Raw genomic sequence first — 11,113 nt, 5'->3', positions numbered from 1 at the left:
GTCAGAAACCTTCTCAGGGAAGCTCAACTGCATGCTCGTCATCCTCATCGGGGTCTTGACCTGACTCCAGCTTGTCGCCGTAACAGATTTGAGTTGGCAAATGCTCACATTTGATGGCATCTGGCACGTTGGAGAGGTGTTCTCTTCACAGATGAATCTTGGTTTACATTGCTCATGGCAGATGGCAGACAGCGTGTGTGGCGTTGTGTGGGTGAGCGCTTTGCTGATGTCAGTGTTGTGGATCGAGTGGCCCATGGTGGTGGTGGGGTTATGGTAAGGGCAGGCATCTGGTATGGACGAAGAACACAGGTGCATTTTATTGATGGCATTTTGAATGCATAGAGATACCGTGATGAGACCCTGAGGCCCATTGTTGTGCCGTACATCCATGAACATCACCTCATGTTTCAGCAAGATAATGCATGACCCCATGTTGCAAGGATCTGTACACAATTCTTGGAAGCTGAAAATGTCTCAGTTCTTGCATGGCCAGCATACTCACCAGAAATGACACCCGTTGAGCATGTTTGGGATGTGCTTGACCAGCGTATATGACAGTGTGTACCAGTTCCCACTAATATCCAACAACTTCGCACAGCCATTGAAGAGGAGTGGACCAACATTCCACAGTCCACAATTGACAATCTGATAAACTCTATGCAAAGAAGATGTGCTGCACTGCATGAGGCAAATGGTGGTCACACCAGATACTGACTGTTTCTGGGTCCCCAGACCCCCAATAAAGCAAAAAATTGCACATTCCAGGGTGACCTTTTATTGTGGGCAGTATAAGGTACACCTGTGTACTACTCATGATGTCGAATCAGCATCCTGATATGGTACACCTGTGAGGTGGGATGGATTATCTCAGCAAAGCACAGGTGCTCACTATCACACATTTAGACTGATTTGCGAACAATGTTTGAGAGAAATGGTAATATTGTGTATCTGGAATGAATTTTAGATCTTTAAGTCCATCTCATGAAAAATGGGAGCAAAAACAAAAGTGTTGTGTTTATGTTTTTGTTCAGCGTATAATTGTAAATTGACAAGACTGTTAAGTTGCAAAAAAATCAAAATAAATCCATTCATTCATTCATTAAAAAAGGTTGTTGTTGCAAGTGAGAGCTGGTTCTCATTTAGTGTTCTAACTTCATCAGGTGTCTTTATTCAAGCCAAGGATGAGATTATGTAACTGAAAGCAACCACTGATGTAATGTTTCATCAGTCCATGTGTGTGTCAGTTTTATCTGATGCAGTCTGAGGGAAATCTTACTAAGTACGCTGATTTATTTAGCTGACAGTTACAGCTTTTAGAAATGGGTGCATTTTCATCAATCACCAGCGTACTTTTTCTACTTAACCTCAACCAACATGAATGGAAATTAGTAAAACTATTAGGATTATTTTTATTGAGTATTCGTGCTGACTCTAATTGCAGAGGAAGACTCTGAGATATGACTGGTTGATTCTGGATAATCTATCATGATGTGATATTTAATGCTCGTCAACGCTGGAAGTGAAGCAGCGACTGTAGCTCTCTGATAGGAACCGGCTCCAGCTTCTCTCTCTGGTGATGAAACAGGATCAGATGGGATTTCAGAACGAGTCTTAAACTGGGAGTAGGTGGAGCAGGCTTGAACATTCACCAAAGACTTGAATCATTAAAAATGTTGATTTTATGTGAGATAAAGTGACAGCAGCAGATATGAGGTGGGGTTTTTAAACAAGGAACCCACTGGTGTTCCGGGACTTGTGATTTTCTGCAAGATTACAGTAAAACACAGGTTTTATTATTAGTTTAAGAATGGATATCTGTTTAGATGGAACTGTAGAACGTATTATAGTCTGGCATACCTTCAGTATGATGATTGGCAGCCCCGTGCAGAGGTAATAAAAGCACCTCATTCCTCTGTCTGTCAGAATATAGAGCGCACATTCACTGGTCGCCAGCGGACACAGCTTGCTTTGGTTTACCGAAGAGGACGCATAAAAAATCCCGTTTCTTTTGTAATCATCCCAAAGCCCCATTTGATATTTTAATCTTGCCTCACCTTGCCCCCAACTTTCAAGATCAACACTTCAGAACTCTAGAAGGAAAAACACATTGGTTTATATTTGGTCAAGGCCTTTCCATTTTAAGCTTTTTCCTCTGAGGATGTTGATGTTCTAGTGGAGAAACGAAAAAGTCCACACTAAGTTTACACGGCGTGTGACGCCTTCTGCTCCAATCAAAGGGAGCTTTTCACAGGCAGGGCTCTGGGCTGTGACAGTAAAGTAGATTTCAAATCAGACACAATAATTCAGTTTATTCTTAAGACACCAACAGAGGTGAAGTGGTGTTGGGGTAGTGATTGAATCTCTTGCATGTTAGATTGTAAAAACGGGGTGCTGCTGCACCTTTGGTTAGTGTAGTTACCGTTTTTTTCACTGAGATCTAAAAATTATTTAGGACCACAAACATTTCTGAGGTTTCTCATGGGTGAAACTGTAAAAATAACGCTTAAAATGACAGCTGAAGGTGCTTAAAAATGTTCAGCTCGCTTCATCAAAAACCGCTGTCGAGTCTCAATGGAAAATCCAAAAAGCTTGTTTTTTTCTCCTACTCTCTCTCTCGCCGACCCACATCTCCTACCCCTACGTGTCTAATTCATTCAGGATTGTCTCTTTATGCCTGCTGCACACAGGACATTGTTATGAGTCAGAGATGGAAACCTGAGCATCAGTGTTTTAGATCTTTGTTATCTCAGATCAGTTTTCCTGTGTACCGTTTGGCATGGAGGCGCTTTATCTAGCATCATCCTGTCTCCTAAAATCTGTCCAGGCCTGGTGCTCAAGCAGGTTTTGGTTTTGATTTTTTATTCACAGATATGATTACAATCAAACACAGCTTGAGGATTGGGATTTGACCATCAACACATATATTGTTGACACTATGTTGATGTTCTCCTTCCCTGCAGGTGAAGAGTCTGGGTGCCATCCTTGACAGCACTCTTTCATTTCAATCCCACATCATCAACATCACTCGGTCTGCCTACTTTCACCTGTGTAATATTAATCGCCTTCGCCCCTCTCTCACCCCCCACTCTGCTTCCACACTTGTTCACAGCCTTGTCACCTCAAGAATCGACTATTGCAATTCACTCCTCTTTGATTTACCACAAAAGTCCACCCATAAGCTCCAGCTGGTCCAGAATTCTGCTGCACGCATCATTTCTAAAACCCCTGTGAGTCACCATGACAGCCCTGTCCTGCAACAGCTTCACTGGCTTCCTGTTAAACGACGCGAAGATTTCAAAATCCTTCTCCTCACATTTAAAGCTACCCATAACCTTTCTCCCCCATACCTGTCTGACCTCATTCACATTATCTCTCCCATCCGTTCCCTCAGAACATCATCCTCTATCACTCTCTCTGTCCCACCTTTCCGTCTCAGCACTATGGGGAGCAGAGTTTTCAGCAGCTCTGCTCCTCGTTTCTGGAATTCTCTCCCTCAAGCTGTCTGTAACTCAGACTCGCTCTCCTCCTTTAAATCTAGACTCAAAACCCACCTGTTTCAGACTGCATGCTGCTAGTGTAACCTTTTCTATCTTCATTGATTTTATTATCTAGTTTGTATTTTTAAGCTTCTGTGTGTTATTTTTGCTGTTTTTAACTTGGTTTCTTTGTTGTTATTTTATTGCTGGAAAGTGTCCTTCTGTCCTTTGAAAGGTGCTTTTAAATCAAATGCATTATTATTATTATTATTATTATTATTATTATTATTATTATTATTATTAAATTGGACAGGGTTAGGTCCATAGGCTCAAATTAAAAGGTTAGACACTTAAACAGAAGAGTTACAAAAAACATTCACCCTTCTCAGAGTTGTCATGAATGTAAACTAGATATATTAAACCTAAAAGGTTTTTTGAACCAGGTTGTAAACATGTTTATTTCTGCTGTGAAATTGGCATTTTTAATATGGGAGTCAATGAGGATTTGCTCTCGTCTGCTGCCAGCCCCTAGTGGATGAGGGTGGAACTGCAATTTAGCCACTTCCGTGTTTGCCTCATTTTCATCCCAGAACTATGGGTTAGGGTTAGAAGACCTCTGTCTTTGGGCGACGCTCTATGTTTCCTTATATGGGAGCCCGATAGGACAAAATGCATTTACTGATTTGTTACAAGCAGTAACAAAGCTTTCTCCGTTCATAAACGTTATAGTTTTACACATTTACCTCGTTGCTGGTTGCCAGTGATAAAAGTGCTTGTCATTTTACTGGAGGTTGTGCTCCCAGGGATTTTTGACCCTAATGGCCTTTCAGTGGTAAGATCTTACTCCAACACAAAAATACAACTTTCTTGCAGTGATTTAGCTATGTACTGCCCCCTATTGCCTGGGAAATACACACGGTCACTCTTAATATTTGCTTAGATGAAGGTACCAAAACAGCTTTGTTAGTTTAAGGACAAATTTAGGATTTCCTCGTGCCATGTCTACCGGGGTTCACATGCACAAATTAAATAGTCGTGACACCTAATTTGGATTGTATCGAGGTCTCTGAATCACTTGTGCTTGCCCATTTTCTGTTTTTTTACACAAATTTTGGGATCTAAATCCGAAATCTTCACTTTCAAGTTTGTGTGTGTGTGTGTGTGTGTGTGTGTGTGTGTGTGTGTGTGTGTGTGTGTGTGTGTGTGTGTGTGTGTGTGTGTGTGTGTGTGTATGTGTGTGTGTGTGTGTGTGTGTGTAGTGGTGTAGTGATGCAGATGTATCATCGTAGCCATCTGGTTATCCGAGTCCGGGTTAATGGGACAGTAGCTCTAAGAGAATCTCAGACTTCCCTCTCCCTAGCCACCTCCACCTGCTCCAGAGGGATTCCAAGGAGATCCCATGCCTCCAGTGTTTCCTGGGTCTGTGGTCCTGGTGTCTCCTTCTTCAAGGATATTCCTGAGACACCTCCTTCACGAAGCATCCATGGAACGTCCAGACCAAATGCCTCAATTCCAAGTCCCTCCTAGATGTCGGCGATCGTCACCCTATCTCTAAAGCTGAGCCTGGCCACCATCTTTGTGGTTTAGCTCCCTCTTCACCTCAACGTACCTATTCGGCATCACTGCAGAAGCTGCAGGTGTCTAAACTCCTTCATCTGAGGTAGGACCTCTACTCTGACCTGCAAAAGCTCCTCCACCCTCTCTTTTGAAACAAACAAACCAATTCCTCACATATGTGTTGTTCTCATAATCTTGCAGCTGCTATCCTTCCTGTTGCCTCCTAAGCTCTCCTGCTTGGTACTCAGTGGTTTCTTCCATGATTTTGGAGGTTAGAGGTCTCCTAACAGCTGCTCGTGGTTACACGGCAACACATACCAGGCTCATTCGCTCCCGTAAACATCAAAGACGATCTTTTTACACTCGCTGTCGTGTCCTCTTTACTATTATGGCTGGTGTGAAGGGATGGAGGGTTTTCCTGGAAGATGGTTCAATACTGAACTAATTACATATAAGTCTCCTAGAACACACACACACACACATGCACGCACGCGTGCGCACACACACACACACACACACACACACACATTCAGTGGCCTGAAAGCTTCCTGGAGCCTGTAGGGAGTCAAACTGCTCTCACCTGTTGTCTCTGGCAGCCTGAGAAGAGACGATTAGCGCCCAGCAATGACAATCTGCTCTTTGTTCCCCTCTTTCTACCCTCCTGCCATCTTATACTCACAGTCTGTCTCTTCTGCCTCCAACCACTTCGCTAAACGTCTGGCCTTCGGTTTCTCTACCTCCAGGCGTCTCTCTGCCACTCTTTGTCAGCTTGCTATTTCTGTCTGTGTCCCTCATTCCTTTCACTCTCCCTGCTTCTATCCAACTCTAATACCCTTGTGGCCAGGAGGGCAGCGTGTGGAAACCAGTTGAGCACTTTATCATAGGTCATCAACCTAATCCCTTGTAAATACTCTCTGCGAGGCCACCACGCACACATGCCGTGGCGGTGTCACGCACAGGACCATGCATGGTGAAGGAGGTAAGGTTTAACTCAGTTTTGGCTCGCATTCACGTCGAGATTGGGAGGTCAAATGTTTTAAACGTTAGCGTGGACACACGCTGCAGGAAATACAGCTCATAATCCACCCTGAATGCATCAGTAAGTATTAGAGAGGCATACTGAACCTTTAATGGAATCTGCTGGTGTTAGCGAGTGGTGCACCAGAGGGAGTGCTGTCTTTATCTCTGTGACATTTCTGCAGCTGTGTGAAGTGAACTAGTGAGGACAGGAAACCCAGCTTGGTGGTCTTTCAAAAATGTAACCTAGGAAATGTTCATCTGAGGGTTCCGGGAATTAAATGATTCCAAGAAGGATAATATTTCTGCCTGAAGATTTATTTATTTGACTTATATTTTTCAGGAGGATAAACTGCTTGAGATGTGGCATCTCATTTTCAAGCAAGTCCTCCTCCAATACAACAAATAAAGAGTAAGATGGCAAAGTTAATACACCATCATAAACTAATAAAAACAAATGCCAAACCAAACCAGAAATAAATAAATAAACAGCTGTGGCTTACTCGGGAGCCTAAAGTCTCCTCCCTTTCTGGTCGGGTCATGGGTCCCCGAAAGAACAAAAAATGAATGCAAGTCAACGGGGCTAAAAGCTATTTTTTAATTTGCTTTACCTTACGCCCTGGATCGCACATATGTTGTACTTCAATTTAAATGAAAACTAATGATGGATGTTTCTACCACGCCAGTCACATACTTTGAGATTCATCAGCTTGTAAAAGTTTGTAATTGTCACGACTACAAATCAGTCATCAGCATGCTGCACAGATGACGTCACCACAGAATCTCCTCTCCCCTAGTGTAGCTGCTACTTACCACATGGCCAGATTCATGGTGGTTCTTTTCTCCTCAAGGAAGGATGGTGATGCCCATTTGTAGTCCAGGACTTATTTTCTCACAAGACCTAAAATAGTTTTCCCCCCGTTCAAAAATAAGTGCTTCCTTGGAATCAAAATGTGTCTTTAAAGGACATCATGTGAAATCCATAGCATATAACAAGCAAAATTAGAAAATACAGTTTTTAGCCCCATGTTCCCGTTCTTCTGGGGACCCATGGTCCGGAAGACGGGCGTGACTTTGGCTCCCTATGTGTATACGGGCATTGGTATATCATCACATATAAACATAAAATACACCTACATCCAAATCAATTTGTAAAAATTAGTCAGGCAATAGAAAACAGCATTACAGCAAAATTGAGTACAGATACAATTTTAATCAGTAGAAACAAAACAATGACAAGTCGGCATCACATGGTCATAAACAGACGGAGATAGAGAACAGTCGTTTTCAGACACACAAGAGACACTTTCCCATAACAGCTCCAGCCCAATCAGGAATCCCCTTGCCAGTCAGATCCATGCATCCATCCACCGACTCATCATCCATCCGTCCGTCCGTCCATCCATCCATCCATCTATCCAACGACTCATCCATCCATCCATCCATCCATCTATCCAACGACTCATCCATCCATCCATCCATCCATCCATCCAACAACTCATCCATCCATCCATCCATCCATCCATCCATCCAATGACTCAACATCCATCCATCTATCCAGTCCCCAATCTTCATCTGTCTGTCCTTCTATTTATCCATCCATCTTCTTTCACAGAAGCAACAGATCCAGATATGGCTCTACACAGCAACCCTCTCTAGCGTCTCCTAGGGGATTTCCAGGTCAGAGAGAAAAAATAATCCCTCCTGTGAGTTCTGGGTCTTCTCGGGCATCTCCTCCTTGTGAGATGTGCATAAGAAACTTCTGGAGTGAGGCAACAAGGGGGCATCCTATCATATGCTTGAACCACCATAGGTGACTGCTTTTGAGAAGAAGCATCATACTCTGAGGTCCACCCTAATGGAGCTCTTTACTTTATCTCTAAGGATGAGCTGGGCTATCCTACAACAGGAATTTCCTCTTGCCTTCTTGTACCTGAGATCTCATTCTTTGTCAGGTCATGATCCACAACTTTTGACCACAGGTGAGTAAATGAAAAGCTTTAACTTCCAGCTCTGCTCCATCTTCCCAGAAGACATGGCGACTAAAGTCTCTTCAGCAACAACCCTCTCCTTTTAGAAATCTCCCACTGAAACAAACACTCATACTACCTGGATCGAAACTCTCAATTAGTCTGGAAGTGAATTGGAAATTCTGGGATTAAAGTGGAGTTTCCTAATGTGCTGAAAGATTTCAAAAAGGGAACTGAAACCCTGTTTATGAAAGTGAAAAGCAGACCTTTAAAGCCTATAAATGCAGATTTACTCAGCAGAACCAGTTTCTCACTTAGCTCTGTTCCTGTGTCTGTTGGCCCGACCTGCAGCGTAGTGACTTGGTTTGAATTGGCACCATTCAGCAGCTGAAGTACAAACACTACCTGTCAGTTCCCAGAGGCTCACATCGCTCTGCTGAGTTCTCGTTTCCCAGAAAAACAAAGTCTCAACTCTGCATTTCTGCTACAGTGGTCTGCACATCGCACGCTTCACTCCTTAGTCACAGACTTCCACAAGCAGTCTTAGAATTATGTGCAGCTCAGTAATTCTGTTACAAAAAGTGTTTCATCAACAAACACCTGTGTGATTTTTGGTCAGACTTCTTCTGGGTGTTTGCGTGAGTATAGCAAGTTTCCCATATTGACTGAGGAATATCTTACTTTATGAAATGTGATGACGGAGGTGCAGAAGGAGCTTTGATCTGCGGCTACTATAGGAGGCAGAATGTGATACAGAATCAGTGATGTTGTAATAAAGCTAAATGGGTCTGAATATATGTGCAGCATGTCTAAAACATCTTTCATCAGAATTAAAACTTCACATTAATAAAACGATTCTTAATGTCAGTGAAAAGTCTAAAAGGACACCTGAGGACACTTGTACACATGACTCCGTGTGCTTTAAGGACAGGATTCACACCAAGCACAGTTGCATTCAATCCTCTAATCTAATCTTGCGTTGCTTCAATCCCAGCATCGCTTCCTTTCTCGTACCGGTCATCCAGCCAGCTAAGTGATTCTCATTTTCCAGCCGGACTAATCTTAATGAAGCAAAAACACCAGAAAAGATCAAACCAGGACACGAGTTATCATTTTGTTGTGTTATAAAATATTTCCTGTATTTAAATATAGATGTCACGTTCCGTGTCCTTGTCTCCTGTGTCCCCTCATGGTTCCCCTCCTTGTTGTGTCGTTTACTTTAGTCAGGCATTATTATCCCCCAGCCTTTCAGTGTATTTTGTTCTATAACACTTTAGGTCATTAGTTTATTTAGCTTTAGTGTCCCTTGTGTTCTTATTTCTATAGTGTTTAGGTTTATTTAGGTTCAGTAACTTTTGTTTTACAGGCTGTATGTAGGTCTGGTTTCCTCCCCTGCTTTGTTCTGCTTCTCTCAGTTAGGGCTGGGCGATTTGGCCTAAAATCAATATCACGATATATTGAGGATTTCACCTAGATAACGATAAATGGACGATAACTACAGGTATGCGCAGAGACAAAAGTTGTCCACTAGATGGGGCTGTCACATGTAAGTTGAGTCACATTTTTAAGTGACTCGAGGTGGTATCGCTTCTTAAAGGGACATGATCGTTGCCAATCTACGCACATCTTCTCGTTTTTTATTATCAAATTTATTGACATGGGAAAAATGATCCCGATAACAGTCAGAAATTTACAGTGAGTATACAAAAATTATGCATAAATCTACAGCCTAGAGGCTCTTTTATGAAATGTCAGGAATGCATAACTGTCAAGTACACAGGTGGCAGGAACAGCCAATCACACGTTAGCAAGTATCAGCAGAGCCAATAGATGAGCTTATAGACGGTTCTAATGGGAAATAGATCTTAACTTAAGCGTTTGTTTTCCGCTTGGTCCTAGTGCTCAACCGGTGCCTATTTAATATAGCGTAGTATTGTTTTTGGTCAGTAAAAAGTGCAGGGGACAAAAATTGACTTTGGAAAAAGTGGGAGGGACATGTCCCCCTGCCCCCCGCCCCAAAACTATGTCCATGTGTCTGTGAGCTCCGCTCTTTTTACAACACGTGTTGGTGTGCAGCTTCTCACATTTTACTGCACACACACACCTCAAATCATCAAACTCACATTTCACTGTACACACTCACATCCAATCATGTTGTACAGACACACACAGCAGATCTACAAGCACGTCCATTGTGAAACATTGATTGTGACAAATGTTTCAAAAGTCAGCTGTGTGAACGGAGAATTGTGCACTTGTAAGAGAGGAGGGAGCATGCGCAGAAACAGATCTGTAGACTTGTGTTCACAGACTTGTAGTTGAAAATGTTACACACAACTCTATTTTATTTTGCATGTGAGTTTTTCTAACAAGTACACATTTATCTTTACAAATTAAGTCATGCTGGTGTGCAGCTTCTTTCGTTCTACTGCACACACACACACACACACACACACACACACACACACACACACACACACACACACACACACACACACACACACACACACACACACACACACACACACACACACACACACACACACACACACACACACACACACTTTGTGCTCAAATCATGTTGTACAAAAACACACAACAAATATAAAGGTTGTGCATTTTGTAACAAATTGGTCAACTTTTTGGTTCTTCATATTGGTGTTAAATCCAGTGACAATCGTTTAATCACAACGTGATGAGTGATGATGAAGAAATTACACAACTGGACCTCCTTTATTAGCAGAACCAACACACAGACTGAAGGACGGATGGTTACAGAGTCTGGGAACACACACTGAGCATTAATGGACTTGGACTGAGTCCAGACCACCTTCAAGCACCAACTGTCAGTTATGTTACGTTGATAAAGAATGCAATAAGTACCAGCTAATTAAATCAAACTGGATTCATTCTGAGAATCTGATACCGAGTCACTTCTAATATTCCTCTTTTTGTGTCGCTGTCATCCAGCACCGTGAAATCGATAGATTTTTCCCCCCATAGGGTTTCTCTCACTCGCTTAAACGTAAAATGCAGAAGTTTGCCAAGTTCGATTTTAATTAGAACTTTTTATTAACTTCTTGCAATGCGTAG

Source organism: Nothobranchius furzeri, chromosome 13 (genome assembly GCF_043380555.1).
Source record: "Nothobranchius furzeri strain GRZ-AD chromosome 13, NfurGRZ-RIMD1, whole genome shotgun sequence".
Taxonomy (NCBI): domain Eukaryota; kingdom Metazoa; phylum Chordata; class Actinopteri; order Cyprinodontiformes; family Nothobranchiidae; genus Nothobranchius; species Nothobranchius furzeri.
This window is presented reverse-complemented; position numbering follows the sequence as displayed.